Source organism: Equus caballus, chromosome 17 (genome assembly GCF_041296265.1).
Source record: "Equus caballus isolate H_3958 breed thoroughbred chromosome 17, TB-T2T, whole genome shotgun sequence".
Taxonomy (NCBI): domain Eukaryota; kingdom Metazoa; phylum Chordata; class Mammalia; order Perissodactyla; family Equidae; genus Equus; species Equus caballus.
In genome coordinates this window covers 18859044-18874696 of record NC_091700.1, presented here as the reverse complement: position 1 = coordinate 18874696, position 15653 = coordinate 18859044, and positions in this window count along the sequence as shown.

The window sequence follows — 15653 nt, the reverse complement described above, 5'->3', positions numbered from 1 at the left end:
AAATGGAGGAAGATCGGCACAGATGTTAGCTCAGGGCCAAACTTCCTCACCGAAAAAAAAAAAAAAGACAGTTGCTTTTGCCTCTTCTTTCTCTTTTGAATCCATTTTCTTGTCCTGGATCATTCTTTCCACTTTAGTTCTAAAATGCCGTAATCATGCTCTTAACCTTGGTAGCTCCTAACTTTTGGTACTCCTACCAAAAACTCTTAATGTATACAACAAAGAAGAGCCTAAGTATTGATTTGTGTAAACGTCTAGAATTGTTCACATATTTATCATAACTCTTCGATTTTCCATCCCCAAATGATAGTTTTTCAGTTGAAAAAAAGCCTCAGTTAACTGGAGATTTCAGACAATTGTGTTATGTTTACCACTTTCTAGGTATAAGCAAAACTTCAGTTTCTATTCCTATCAGTTTTGCCATGATTTTGTTTGTGAGGGATTGCAGAATTCAAGAAAATTTTTGGACTTGCACATTCTTTTTATCCAACCCATAAAGCTTGCCAGACTGAGTGAAAACTACATTTAATAATTCAAGTTCACTTATATTGAGAATAATTAGCAATAACAACATTAGTGATTAATAATTATTACATAATAATAGATAAGAATATAATTATATATAATTACATAACCACATAGAATAGTTACATAATTATAATATTAATGATTAATATCATATACTTCTTGTGCATAGCAACCAATTTAATAATTAAAGCATATTTATGCTTAGTCTAAATTACACTTAATAATTCAACTTTTTCTCTCCAAGTTCATCTCCATCTTACGAGAAAGTTTACAAATCAAGGAACCTTTGGCTTTCAGCATAAAATTGTGCCGTCTTCCTCTCACTGGGTTAAGAAAACAGAAGCTAAAGATGGCAGTAAAGAAAGACTATGACTTCCTCACACAAGCAAAAATGCTATTTTTAAGCTTAATTTGGATAGGCGCTATCAAGAAAAGGTAGCGATAATTCAATATTTTTTTCAGCCTATGGCCTGATTTCTGCAAAGTTTCATGGACTGCTGTACTTCTCAAATATGCCCGGGGATTTGTGGCATTATGCCAGAGGTATGAAAGAAAGTGATGAATTTTTCTGAAACATCAGTGTTACTCAAATGTGTTTTGGGAGAAAAATTTAGGTAATTTAAATTGGTAAAGAATTTCAAATATTACTTTATATTAACACAAATATGGATGTACTTTAGAGTAGAATGTAAATTATTATAGATTCTTAAGAAAGCACTCTAAACTGCAATGAAATATTAAGTTTGGGAGAGGTGTCTCCTGTGCCCTGAGGAGGGAAGCGTGTTCATTCTCCTCTGCCACTGGAGTTCCTTGCTGGGAGAAACTGAGAAGCATTGGCCATGGAAAGCTTACCTTCCTAAGAGTCAGAGACTCTGGCTTCTACCTCGAGCATTGCCACTGAATTGTTGTGTCACTTTGGACAAGTCCCTGCCTTCTCTAGGACTGTGTCTTGTCACAGTAAGTGTTGGCCTTGGCCTCTGGCAGCTCTAGCTGCTTCTGAGGCTTTGATCCCTCCTGACTTCTCCTCACTTGTCAGAGGGAGTACTCCACCCCAGCACTCCATTGCTTGCTCATTTGACTGTTGCCCACAATGAAAGGAATTTTAACTATTGTTAAGGGGAATTTCCTTAGTATTAACGTATATTTTAGTTCATATTCAAAAGTTACGATTCCCTTTTCCACAAATCTCTCACCTTTAAAAATCAGTAGAATGCCCACATTTAAGGTAATAAATCTGCATTCAAGCGTGAAAGGAGATTGCCGATTAAAACACGAGAGCGGGGCAGAGGAGAAAAACGAAAAGTGGAAAAATACTGAAAAATGTTCAAACAACTTTTATGGATGGAAACTAGTAAAAGGCGGCCTGTAGTCCTCTAATTGCTGCCCATGTCATCCTCCTGTGCTTGGAGCAAAGCAGGGACCTTGTGAAAGGGTTTCTTCAAAAAGCAGCACGCTCTGGCCCTTTCATGAACCTCACACGCTGTGCTGCTGTTGCAGCTGTGGCCTTCATGCCGCACCGAAGCTGATTTCTGAAAAGGGCAGTTTATGCAATATATGTGCAAAGTAAATTTCCATCACTTTGCCTTTCTTTTTTCTTCTTTCCGAAGAGCATTCTTATAAAAAGTCTTATTCCCCAATATAACATGTCAATTTTTTCTACTTGCTCGAATCGGTAGTTAATTCAGTTTCATAATAATAGATGTGAATTTAGCTTTTCAACTTGAAAATAGGATCAGTGAAGGCTGAAATGTGGTTTGAAAAAACCCCAATAACTCTTATCCAATCCAAAGTAAACTCCCAGCCGTTCATCATCCAAAAATCACCAAAAAGCAAGAATGCTCAAATAACCAAAACTTTTTTAGAATATTGTACAAAGATATTTGATGACACAAAACAGTGCAGTTAAGTGTGTTGTACTGTTTGCATTAAATATTTTTATTGATCTGCATCAGCTATATACGGTGTCTAACATAACATGTTCATTCATTCATTCATTCATAGGAGTTTCAGAAATGGATAAGCCAGAAAAAAGGCATTCCTGGCAGAGGGAAGAACATATATAAACTGCACTGTCTAATATGGTAACCATTAGCCACAGCTGACTATTTAAAATGAAACAAATGAATTTAAATTAAATTCAGTTCCCTAGTCTCATTAGCCACATTCCAAGTGCTCAATAGCCACACGTGGCTAGTGACTACTGCATTGGAACATACACATGTACAACGTTTCCATCATCACAGGACATTCTGTTGGACAATGCTAGGAGGATAGACAGAATATTAAAGTCACCTGACTGCACCATTTAAAAGCAATTTTGAATAAGCTATGTTTGTTTGTAAGCCGCAAAGCATGGTCCAAAGAATCATTAGTGAGCTGATAGTATTTTTTAAAGACGTGTGAGATAAATTCTTCTAAATGTCTATGAAAATACAATACAGAATGTTGGGAAATGAATTAGTGTTATCTTTATGTGTGCTCTTCAAAATTCTCCTTAGGAAGAACTAGGGTCACTTCACTGAAACATTGCTAGTCTTCCCATTCATTTGGTTCATAATTGGGTGAGTATGTTTAATGCTATGGGAAAGTGGGAGTGGTTTGGGAAGATGATAGGTTTTTGTCTTTTTTGAGGTGGCTTGTGTATAAAATTGTTGAACCATGCTAAAAGGCAAGGAGAGTCGTTCTTTTTCATTGAAAATGTGTCTCTACCCAGTAATGACTTTGAAAGGGGCATCTAAGTACTTTCTCTAAAACCCCAGTAAAGAAAATCAAGGGTTACTTGAGGTAAAGATCTTCATTGTCCTATTTGTTGAAGTAAGACTACATGCTTGTTGATTTAGACTCTCATCTTCTATCTTTGCAGGTTTTTTTAAATCAAGGATCTCCATCATCCATTCTCTTGCTCATCCTCCTATTACCTTGTTACTGAACCAGGTTCATTTTGTCCACTGCACGATATGCCAATCACCGAGATGACGAGTTTGCAGCAGAGAGAGGGTTTATTCTCAACTCAGCCAAGTGAGGAGACAGGAGAACAAATCTCAACTACACCTCCCTGAATGCAGATAGGGGATATTTGTGGGACAAGGGGGCAGGCTGGGAATAGATGACTGGAGGTGAGGAGAAGTGAGGTAACGGGTGATCTGTGCAAGCTTAGTCGAACCTCACATCTCTTCATAGGACACATGTTCACAAAATGGTGACATTACCATGATCTGAGGGTAGAGTTTCCCACCCCCTGACATCAGAAGGTCACCTATTGGTCATTCAAGCAGGCACTGTTGATGAGCTAGTTGTCTTAATCGGCCTGAATTGGACAAGGAGTTGCTTTCAGTTCCTGGAAAACTTAAGCACCTGTTACCATGGTGACCAAGCATCCGATGTTATCTATAGGGTGGGCTTCAGTAATGGGTTATCTAACTACTTTTTCAAACAGACAACTGAGTACAGTTAAAGCAAGTTGTGCCCTGGTTTCTACCTCCAGAATCCTGAGTCTAGACAAAGATGAAGCCCATGAATGACATCTTCTCTGAGTGAATTCAGAAACTATTTGGAAAGGAGCCACTGTAATTATAATAGTCATGAAATCTTAAGTTTCTGACAAGAGGCTACCATCTTTCTGGACATACTTATATTCAAGCACATAAATTTCCCTAGACAATATGATACTTATCACAGCCTCTGTTATATGGTTGTGTAGGTTGTGTCCTGCACAAAGGGGACACACTTAAGGAGATATTCCTCACATTACAGATATCATAGATTTGGTACTTATAACAATAATCAAAACAACTTTCCAGAAGATGGCAGTAAAGTATCTTGTCCTAAAAAATCAATATAGCATGACAATCTTCTTCAGATGAGACTACAGTGTCTTGAAGAAGAGCCTTTTTCTTATTTACACAAAGGCATGAAATGGGTTCTCACTTGCTCTAGGTACTCTTTAAAATCAAAACACTTATATTAGTGAAAGTGAATCAGTGAAGTTTAATAGGTAAAGAAAAGGAAAAAGAATTGTCAAGGATATGGCTTAAAATTCTATCTTCATATGCTAACTCTGTTAAAATAATAATATCAATATATTATATGTGTTATGTAGCATAAATAATATAGTATAATGCAAGCTTCCCTAGGCCTCATGGGACCATGGGTACAAATGTGATTAATATAAATAGAGAGGAATACTTCAGTTTTGAGATACACCTTTCTATATCCCCCAAAATCTCCCCAACACATACAAACTATCTTCCGTCTTTGGTTCCCCCTAAAGAAACTATCAAAACTACTGTGATGTTAAGGAGGAAAGAATTGTACAGAAAAACAGTTCTTGGTTCGCTTGGTGACGTGTTTAAATCATTTTGTCTCCCTTCAGGACGATAGTCTCTCCGGCTGGGTGACTCTGTGAATGATAGTGCATTCAGCACACTGTTTTGTGGAGCAGTTTTATTATGCTAACATTTCTCTTGTTTCACTCACTTCAGAAATTGTCATCTTACTTCCCTTTTTCTTTCCTCTCTCTCTCCCTCCCTTTCCTTTCTTTAGCAGAATAAACATAGGCAGGGAACGGATGATGAGAAAACATTTTGTGAAGTGCTGTATTAACGTACGGTGTTACTCGTGATATTTTAAAGAACGTGAAAAAGGGGAATGGAGGCTGAGGGCTGTGACCAGGGTGTTCAGACAGGGGCAGGAGGAGCTGTAGGGAGCGATGTGTGCACTGCTCTGTGAAACAGTTTGCTAGGAGCCGGCAGTGCCTGTGGACGCTCCTGGAGACTATTCCTGAGGTTTAAACTACAAAACTGAAATTCAATTACAAATCTTTTGAGAACATTCTTTAAGCTTAGGATAAATATAAAATTCAGGGCATTTTAACTGAAAAGAAATTTCTGATCGGAGGTTTACTGGCCAACTGGCTGTCATGAGAACGTGGATTTTGTTTCTCTGGAAACAGATGCAGCCCACGTCGGGAGGCAGAGCTGTTGGAGCCATCGGACTTGAGAGTGAGAGGACGCCCAGGCCGGGGCTCCCACAGCAAGTGGCTCTCCTTCAGTGTACCCGACATGTGCTGTACAGAGTGTTTATAGAACATGAAACAGTTAATTTCCATAAATGAATTTTGTAGTTTACAGAAAATGCTTATTGTGGGGCCTGCCCCGTGGTGCAGTGGTTAAGCGCGCACGGTCCACTTCAGCAGCCTGGCTTCGCTAGTTCAGATCCCGGGTGAGGACATGGCACCGCTTGGCACACGATGCTGTGGTGGGCATCCCACATATGGGGTAGAGGAGGATGGGTGCAGATGTTGGCTCAGGGCCCGTCTTCCTCAGCAGAAGGAGGAAGGATTGGCAGCAGATGTTAGCTCAGGGCTAATCTTCCTCAAAAAAAAGAAAAGAAAAAGAGCTGAAAAGAAAATGCTTATTGTTATGAAAAACATCCATTTTTACAAACTTTGAGATTTCTTTTACAATAACGTACCCTACATCTAAATTTTATCCAATGTAAATAATTTTTCTAATCATTTTTATATGCTGTGGTACATTAAAGTGGTATAACGTTTTGCTGATATGACTTACTTTTTGTCCCTAGTACTTTGAAGCTGGCTATATGATTTCTAAACAACTTATTCAGAAGCAACTCCTTCCTCCACATTTGAGTAGGGCTCTGAAAGACAAGTTACTGTTCACTATTTTGAATTTGATTTCTTCTCAGCTTGTGTTGGAATACAACTTTCTTTGCTCTTTTTCTGTCTTCCATCTTTCTGTTCTATATTCTACTCAGGTTTGTTGATTTGTTTTTGTATTCTGTGGGGGGGTGGGGGTACAAACGAATCTAACACTTTCAGTTGAAGCTGGAATCCATGTGCTATATTCCGCTGCATATCAAACTGAAAAAACAAACAAAAGAAAACGGGAAGAAGGATGTGCTTTTTCCCTTGCTTTTGGAGATAAACAGAAGAAAGCTTTCAGAAGCATTGTTAAAGACCTATTATGTGCTTAGTAAGGAAAAATGAGGCACAGGCCTTAAACTTCAGAAGTTGACTATATAGCTGAAGACTAAACATTAAGCATTTCTTAACATAGTGACTCGTACAATGAAAAACTGAGTGAATGAATAACGGAATGTACCAAGTAGTGCTTACAGCAAGCTTGGGAGCTCGGAGAAAAGAGTGCTCCTCCATCACGGGGTGAAGTAGTCATAGCTTCCAAGAGGAAGTAGGGCTTGGCTATTGAAAAGACGAGGACAATTTTGGATCATTTGTGGTGAAGAGAGCAAAGGATTTAGGGTTTTATTATAAATCCGTATAATTATTTGAACATTCCAAACTTCGCTTCTAGGAGAGGCCTTTCCTAACTGTTGATTTAAAAAAGCATCTCCCTCACCCACATTCATTCTTAATTTCCTTAACCTGCTTTATTTTCTACATAGCACTTATCATGACCTCAATTTTTATTTCCTTATATATTATGCCATTTATTTTTTGTCTACTTTTTATTTTCTGTGTCTTTTACTAGAATATAAATTCTATGAGACCGGAGGTCTTTATCTGTCTTGTTCATCACTCTGCCCCAACGTCTAAAACTGAATTATCAGATACGATGGCCACTAGCTACCTGTGGCTATTTAATGTAAATTAGAATTAATTAAAATAAAATAAAATAAAAATTGAGTTCCTCAGCCATGTTAGCCATATTTCAAGTATCAGTGGCTACGGGTGACTAGTGGCTACCATATCGGAAAGCACAGATATAGAACATTTCCGGGGCCGGCCCAGTGGCGCAGTGGTTAAGTGCACAGATTCCACTTCTTGGCGGCCTGGGGTTCGCTGGTTCGGATCCCGGGTGCGGATGTGGCACTGCTTGGCAAGCCATGCTGTGGTAGGCATCTCATATATAAAGTAGAGGAAGATGGGCATGCATGTTAGCTCAGGGCCAGTCTTCCTCAGCAAAAAGAGGAGGATCGGTAGCAGTTAGCTCAGGGCTAATCTTTCTCAAAAAAAAAAAAAAAAAAAAAGAATCAGAACCTTCCCACCACCGCAGAAAGTTCTCTTGGACAGTGCTGATTCAGAATATTGATTGGTACATAAGAAATGCCCAATAAATATTTAATGAATGAGGTTAAGCAAATGAAAGTTGCTGAACTTGCCTATTTGAACGTCCTGTTTTCTCACATCTAAGATGAGGAAAACAACGATTAAAAGATTGTGAGGATCATGGGGCTGGCCCCCTGGCATAGTGGTTAAGTTCAGTGCACTCCACTTAGGCAGCTGGGGTTTGTGGGCAGTGACCCACATATAAAGTGGAGGAAGATTAGCACAGATGTTAGCTCAGGGCTAATCTTTCTTGGCAAAAAAACCCCACAAAAAAAAACAAGATTGTGAGGATCAAATGGGCTAATGAAGTGAAATAATTTCATATACTAGAAGAATGACACTAATATGAATTATTATTATTGTAATTCAAGCTTCCCTAGGCCTCCAGGAGCCATGGGTACAAGTGTGATTACGTAAATAGGGAGAACTCAAAGTTCACTGGCTCTTGTCCTTACCTACATAATACACATGGATCCTGTCATGAGGGCCCTCTTTATGTCTGACCCTTGAGAGCGGGAGAGCCCCTTGCTGGCCACTCCTGCCAGCAACTAGCTTGACAACATTGATAACTCAGTGGACCATGGACCTGTCTCCAGAAGTATTCAGATTCACAATTAAAAGAAATAAATCTGGGGCTGGCCCCGTGGCCTAGTGGTTAAGTTCAATGCACACTGCTTTGGTGGCCGAGGTTCGGTTCCTGGGTGCTGACCTACACTACTTGTCAGTGGCCATGCTGTGGTGGCGTTCTACATACAAAACAGAAGAAGATTGGCATGGCTGTTAGCTCAGGGCAAATCTTCCTCAGCAGGAAAAAAAAATCATATTCTCATAGAGGATTTCTATTCAATCTAAATCAGCACCTCTACAGCCTCCCACTGGACAGTCAGTATCTCATTACCTCTTTTTAGTTACTCAATAGTAACCACCGTTCTCCGAAATTATCTTATCCATTTACCTATTTCTTGCCAACTTCCAAATATAAGCTCCATGGGAGCAGGACCTTGTCAATCTATTCCTTCTCTCCTAGCAAAGTGTTTAGCCTAAGGTGGGGGCGCAGTGTGAGTATTTGTTGGCTGAATGAATGAATATATAGATAGAAGCACCTCACAACCTCTGTATTATTGAGTTCCAAGATTTCTTTGTGCAGTTTGAACACAAGCTTTCAACCTAATATGTGTTTTGCCAATGGTTTCTCCCAGTGTGTGGCTGGTATTTTCATTTTTCTTAACAGTGCCTTTTGAAGAGCAGAAGTTTATAGTTTTGATGAAGTCTAATTCGTCAATTTTTGCTTTTATGAATTCATTTCTGTGTCTTATCTAAAAAACCTTTGCCTAATCAAAGGTCACAAAGGTGGTCTTTCTTCTGTTTTCTTATTCTATAAGTTTCATTGTTTTAGCTCTTATACATATGTCTAAGATTGATTTCAAGTTAATTTTTATATATGGTATGAAGTAAATTTGTTTTTGCATATGAATATCTAGTTGTTCCAGCACTGTCTTTCAAAAAGGCTGTGCTTTCTTCTTTGAATTACTTTGGCATCTTTATCAAAATCAATTGACATATATGCATGGGTCTATTTCTGGATTATCTCTCCTGCCATACTGTCTTAATAACTGTAACTTTAGAGTAAATCTTCCAAATTCTAGGTCATTAGCATTTCCATATATAAAGTTTAAAATCAACATTTTAATTTCTATAAATAAAAACCTTATAAGGGGGCCAGCTCAGTGGCATAGCAGTTGAGTTCGTGTGCTCCACTTTGGAAGCCCAGGGTTCACTGTTTCAGACCCCGGGCACAGACCTACTGTGCTTATCAACCCGTGCTGTGGCAGGCATCCCACATAAAGTGGAGGAAGATGGGCATGGATATTAGCTCAGGGCCAATCTTCCTCAGCAAAAAAGAGGATGATTGGCAGCGGATGTTAGCTCAGGGCTAATCTTCCTCAAAAAAGAAAGAAAAGTAAAAAAAAAACACCTTATGAAAATTTGTTCAAGAATGCATTGACTCTATAGATCATTTTGAGGAGAACTGAAATCTTAATATTGAGTTTTTTGTTCTATGATGATTATATCTCTCCATTTGTTTACAACTTCTTTAATTTCTTTCAGCAAAGTTCTATAGATTTTGGATAGGTATTACCTAAATTTTGTTAAATTTATTCATAAGCATTTAATGTTTCCTATGCTATTGTAAATTACATTGTTTTTAAATTTTGATTTCTAATTGTTCATTGCTCTTAAGTATAATTACAATTGATTTTGGGGTATTGACTTTGTATCTACAAATGTGTTAAACTCATTTATGAGTTCTATTAGGTTTTCTAAAGATTTCCTAGCAGTTCCTAAGTATACAACCATGTCATCTGCAAATAAACAGTTTTATCTCTTCCTATTCAATCTTTATGCTATTTATTTCTTTTTCTTGCATTATTGTATTGGATAGAACTTTTAATACAATGTTGAAAAGAAATGGTGAAAGTGAATATTCTTGCTTTATTCCCAATGTTGAGGGACAGCATCCAGTCTTTCACTATTAAGAATGATATTAGCTATAGGTTTTCTGTAGATGCCCTTTATTAGGTAGAGGAAGTCCCCTTTCAATCCTCATTTTTTATAGTTCATTTCACATATGGACAACGAATTTTGACAGATGCTTGTTCTACAACTATTGAAATGATCATACTTTTTTTCTTTTTTAGTCTGTTTATATGGTGAATTACATTTTGAATGTTTGGACAAACTTATGTTCCTAAGATAAACTTCACTTAGTTATGATGTTTTACCTTTTACCCTTTATATATATTGTTAGACTTAATCTGCTAATTTATTTATTTATTTCTTGAGGAAGATTGGCCCTAAGCTAACACTCGTGCCCATCGTCCTCTACTGTATATGTGTGACACCTGCCACAGCACATCTAGATAAGTAGTGTGGACCTCTAAGTCCATGTCCAGGATCTAAACCAGTGAACCTAGGGCTCTGAAGTGGAGTGCGAAAACTTAACTGTTATGCCACTGGACCAGCACCAATCTACTAATATTTTTAAAAGAATGTTTGCATTGTGTTCACGAGGGATATTAGTCTGTAGTTTTCTTTTCTTTTACTGTTTTTGTCAGGTTTTGATATCAGGGTAATGCTGGCCTCATAAAATAAGTTGGAAATGTTTCCCCCTCTTATACTTTCTAGAAGAGTTTGCGTACAGTTGGTGTTATTTAATCTTTAAATTCTTGGGAGAATTTACCCTTGAAGACATCTGAGCCTAGAGTTTTCTTTAGGGGAGGTCCTAAACTCCAGATTGAATTTCTCTCCTAGAGGTTATCTGCTTCTTCTGGAGCGAGGCTTGGTTGTTTGCTTCCTTCAAGGAATTTGTCCATTTCAAAAAAATATGTCATATTTATTGACATAAAATTGTTCACAAATTTCTCTTATTATCCTTTTATTTTCTGTAGGATCTGTAATGATGTACCTGTTTTCATTCCTGATATTGGCAATTTCTGTATTCTCTTGCTCTCCCTGTCCAATCTGGCTAAGAATTTATCTATTTTATCAATCTTTTCAAAGAACCAGCTTTTGGTTTCATTGGTTTTCTCTATTACTAACTTCCTCTATTGTTATTCAGTTTTCCATTTCATAGATTTCTATACTTTCCTGTCTGATAACTTTGAGATTTATTTACCTTTCCTTTTCCAGTTTCTTAAGATGAAAGTTTCGATCATAGATTTGAGATCTTATTTAAAAATTTACATACAATTCTAAGAGTTCTGCCAAATGCATAGAGTAACTATGCACCATAATCAAGATACAAAATGGTTATATCTCCCCCACATTTTGTATTATCTCTCTTTTTTTTCCTTGAGGAAGATTCACCCTGAGCTAACATCTGTGCCAATCTTCCTCTATTTTGTATGTGGGTCACCACCACAGCATGGCTGCTGACAAGTGGTGTAGGTCTGTGCCCAGGAACCAAACCTGGGCTGCTGAAGAGGAGTGCACTGAAATTAACCACTGGGCCACGGGGCCAGCCCCCTTGTATTCTCTCTTGCTGTTCCTCTGTATTCAACCCCTCACCAAACCCCCAACTCTTGGCAACTGCTGATCTGTTCTATACCCCAATCATTTTGCCATTTACAGAATTTCATATAAATAGAATTATATAGTATATATTCTTTCAAGTCTGGCTTCTATCATCTAGCATACTTCATTTGGATTCCTCCATATTGACTGCTTCAGTAGTTCGTTCTTTCTTATTGCAGAGTTCATTCCGTTTATTGTCTGTTCTATGGATGTACCACAGATTGGTTTTCCGTTTGCCGGTTGTTGGGTTGTTTCCAATCTTGGGAATGTGAGCAAGCAGACATAAACATTTACCTACAGGTTTTTAGTGTGAACTTAGTTTTCATTTGGTGTGAACTAAGTTTTCATTTCATTTGGGTAAACACTTCAGAACAGAAATTCTGGCATTTTGTGGAAGCTGATAGAAATTCTATATAGGAATTTACATACATCTTTATATATGTTTAAGGAATATTTATAGGAATTTACATATACTATATTTATGTTTAAGTTTATAAAAGTCAAACTGTTTTCCAAAGGGACTATACTATTTTGCATTCCCACTAGCAATGTATGAGAGTTTCAGTTGCTCCATATCCTTCCTAACACCTGGAATTGTCAGGGTTTTTTTAAAAAAAATTTTAACCATTCTATTAGATATGTGATGATATCTCGTTATGGATTTGATTAGCATTTCCCTAATGACTAGGATGTTTGCATCTTTTCATATGCTTATTTCTAGTCATATATCTTCTTTCAAGAAATGTCTGTTTAAATCTTTTGGCCATTTTTAAAAAGTTGGGTAAAGTATATAGAATATAAAATGTATCATTTTAACCACTTTTGAGTGTACATTCAGTAGTACATTCATATTGTTGTGCAACCAATCTCCAGAACTCTTTTCATCTTGCACAACTGAAACTTTATTTCCATCAAACAACAAAAAAGTTTAAAAACAAAAAATTTTTTACTGTGGTAAAATATACGTAACATAAAATTTACCCCACCATTTTAAAGTGTACATTTCTGTAGCATTAAGTACACTCATATTGTGCAACCATCACTGCCATCTGTCTCCAAAACTTTTTCATTTTTCCAAACCGAAACTTCATACCCATTAAACCATAGTTCCCCATTCCCCACCTCCCCTCAGCCCCTGGTACCCACCATTCTACCTTCTGTCTCTAGGAATTAGTCTACTCTAGGTATCTCATATAAGTGGAATCATACAACATTTGTTCTTTTCTGACTGACATTTCACTTAGCATAATGGCTTCAAGGTTCATCCATTTTGTAGTATGTGTCAGAATTTTCTTCCATTTTAAGGCCGAAAAATATTCCATCATGTGTAGATACCACATTTTGTTCACCCATTGATCTGTTGATGGACACTTGAACTACTTCCACTTTTGGCTGTGGTGAATAATACTGCTATGAACATGGGCGTACAAATATGTCTTTAAGACCTACTTTCAATCCTTTTGTGAATATACCCAGAAGTGGGATTGCTGGATCATATGATAATTCTATTTTTAAGTTTTTGAGGAACTGCCACACTGTTTTCTATAGTGGCTGCACCACTTTACATTCCCACCAGCAATGCATAAGGATTTCAATTTCTTCAGTCCTCACCAATACTCGCTATTTTCTTTTCTTTTCTTTTCTTTTTTTTGTTATAGTAGCCATTTTAATGGGTGTGAGGTGGTATCTCATCATGCTTTTGGATTGAACTTTTCTAATGATTAGTGATATTGAGCAAGTTTTCATATGTTTGTTGGCTATTTGTATATCTTCTTTGAAGAAATGTCTAAATGTCTTGCCCATTTTTTACTTGGCTTCTTTGTTTTAGTTTTGCATATTTTTATACTGTTTTTAAAAATTATTGAGTTTGAGAATTCTTAATATATTTTGTAAACAAGTCCTGTAACAGAGTTGTAATTTGTAAATATTTTCCCCTAGTTTGTGGCTTATCTTTTCATTCTCTTAAGATTGTCTTTGAGGGGCTGGCCCAGCTGTGTAGTGGTTAAGTTCACATGCTCTGCTTTGGTGGCCTGGGATATGTGGGTTTAGATCCCAGGCGTGGACCCATGCGCTGCTCATCAAGCTATGCTGTGGTGGCATCCTATGTACAAAACAGAGGAAGACTGGCAATGGATGTTAGCTCAGGGCCAAGCTTCCTCAGCAAAAAAAAAAGAAAAAAGAAAAAAGATTGTCTTTGAAAACCTATAAGTTCTTAATTTTGATGAAGTCTAATTTATCAACTTTTTCTTTTGCATTTTAAGCTTTTGGTGTCATATCTAAGAAATCTTTGCCCAACTCAAGGTCACAAAGATTTCTGCTATGTTTTCTTTTAGATGTTCTATGGTTTTAAGTTTTGCACTTAGGTCTATGATACATTTTGAGTTACTTTTTGTATATGATAAGAGGCTACCATTATTATTAACTGTGCATATCCAACTGTTCCAGCACCATTTGTTGGAAAGACTATCCTTTTTCCATTGAATTGCCTTTATACCTTTGTTGAAAATCAGTAGACTGTGTATATTTATGGACTCAGGGATCACAATCCTTGGCTCCCTCTTTTCCAATATCTGAGACCATTTTTTCCTCTATTTTGGGGGGTCTTCTATTTGTTTAAGGCAGGAACTTAAGTTTGGTCCTGTTACTCCATCTTGGCAAGAAGCAGAAATTCCCTGTACCATAATCCTTAAAACTGTTTCTTATTGATAGATATTCATTGTGTTTTCAACATTTTTCTATTTTAATATTGCATTAATATCCTATCTAATGTTTCAATTTTTTCTATTCTACTTCTATGCTGAAATAAACAACTTTGTCTACCTTTGTGTCCACTTGTGAGTATTTCTGTACAGCACATCTCTAGGATTGGAATTGCAAAGCCAACGGGCAGATACATATTAAATTTTGATACGTCAAGAACTGTGAGGGGTTTGAGATTTTCACCTTATTGCATACTAACAGGTTAGCTTGCCACAGTTTTGTGGAAGCTGACAGAAGACATGAGACTCCTGGCTTAGTGATAAAAGATTACTCACAGCAAAAGCAATAGCTAGCGTGTCAGCATATTTACACCAGTTGTTGCAGCCCAATTCTCCCAGGGTTACACAGAGGGCAAGATGACCCTGGCATTTGCAATGGGCCAAGGGACCAGCACTTTTTTAGCAAAGAACAAACATTGTAGCTACCAGCAAACAAGCCAGTCCCCCTTCCACTCTTGGAGTGTGCAGTTACAGAGTTCTCTGTGCGTGCCTTGACCTGTGTGGCTGTCTGTGTGGGCAGCTACAGAAACTGCTCAGCATCAGGAGATGGACAAACTTTACACTCTGGTACACGCAGCAAGAATGTGCAGGAACGCTCAGGGCTCATGGCTGACTACTCTCTCAACAATATCCTGTAACATTTCTCTCCGAAAGGCTGTGTCAATTTAAGCCTGCCTTCAACTGTGTAGGAAAGAGTCGTATGTCTGAAAGACTTCATTGCCAGTATGGGAATAGTATCAATCTTTGTAATTTTAGCCAATTTGATTGGTGAAAGATGACTTATCTTTGTGGTGTTACTTTTCATTTCTCTTCTCTTGAGTTGAGCATCTTTTCAAGCATTTGTTGATAATTTGTGAAATCGTTCTTTAAAGCTTACCCCCCTCTGACATTCCTCTTTCCATGCTCCTCACTCAGGGGAAAGTAAAGGAAGAGCTCCATGTGTCATCTGAGTCCGTCCGCGTCCGACATGTTTTCTGCTTGAGTATTGTCTCATCGTCTTGAAGCGCATGACTGTAGCACTTCCCTTCAGTTTGTGCTGTGTGGACCCAGACTGTTGTCATGCGATGTATGATCCCCTTTCCTCTCTGTCTGTTATTTGTTCTTGAGCTCCAAAAAGAGCCAGGAGTCAGGTACCGGGACATTTCCTTTTTCTTATACAGAAACCGACTGTGCCTCTCTAAGGAGGAAGTAAAGTTCAAGAGGCT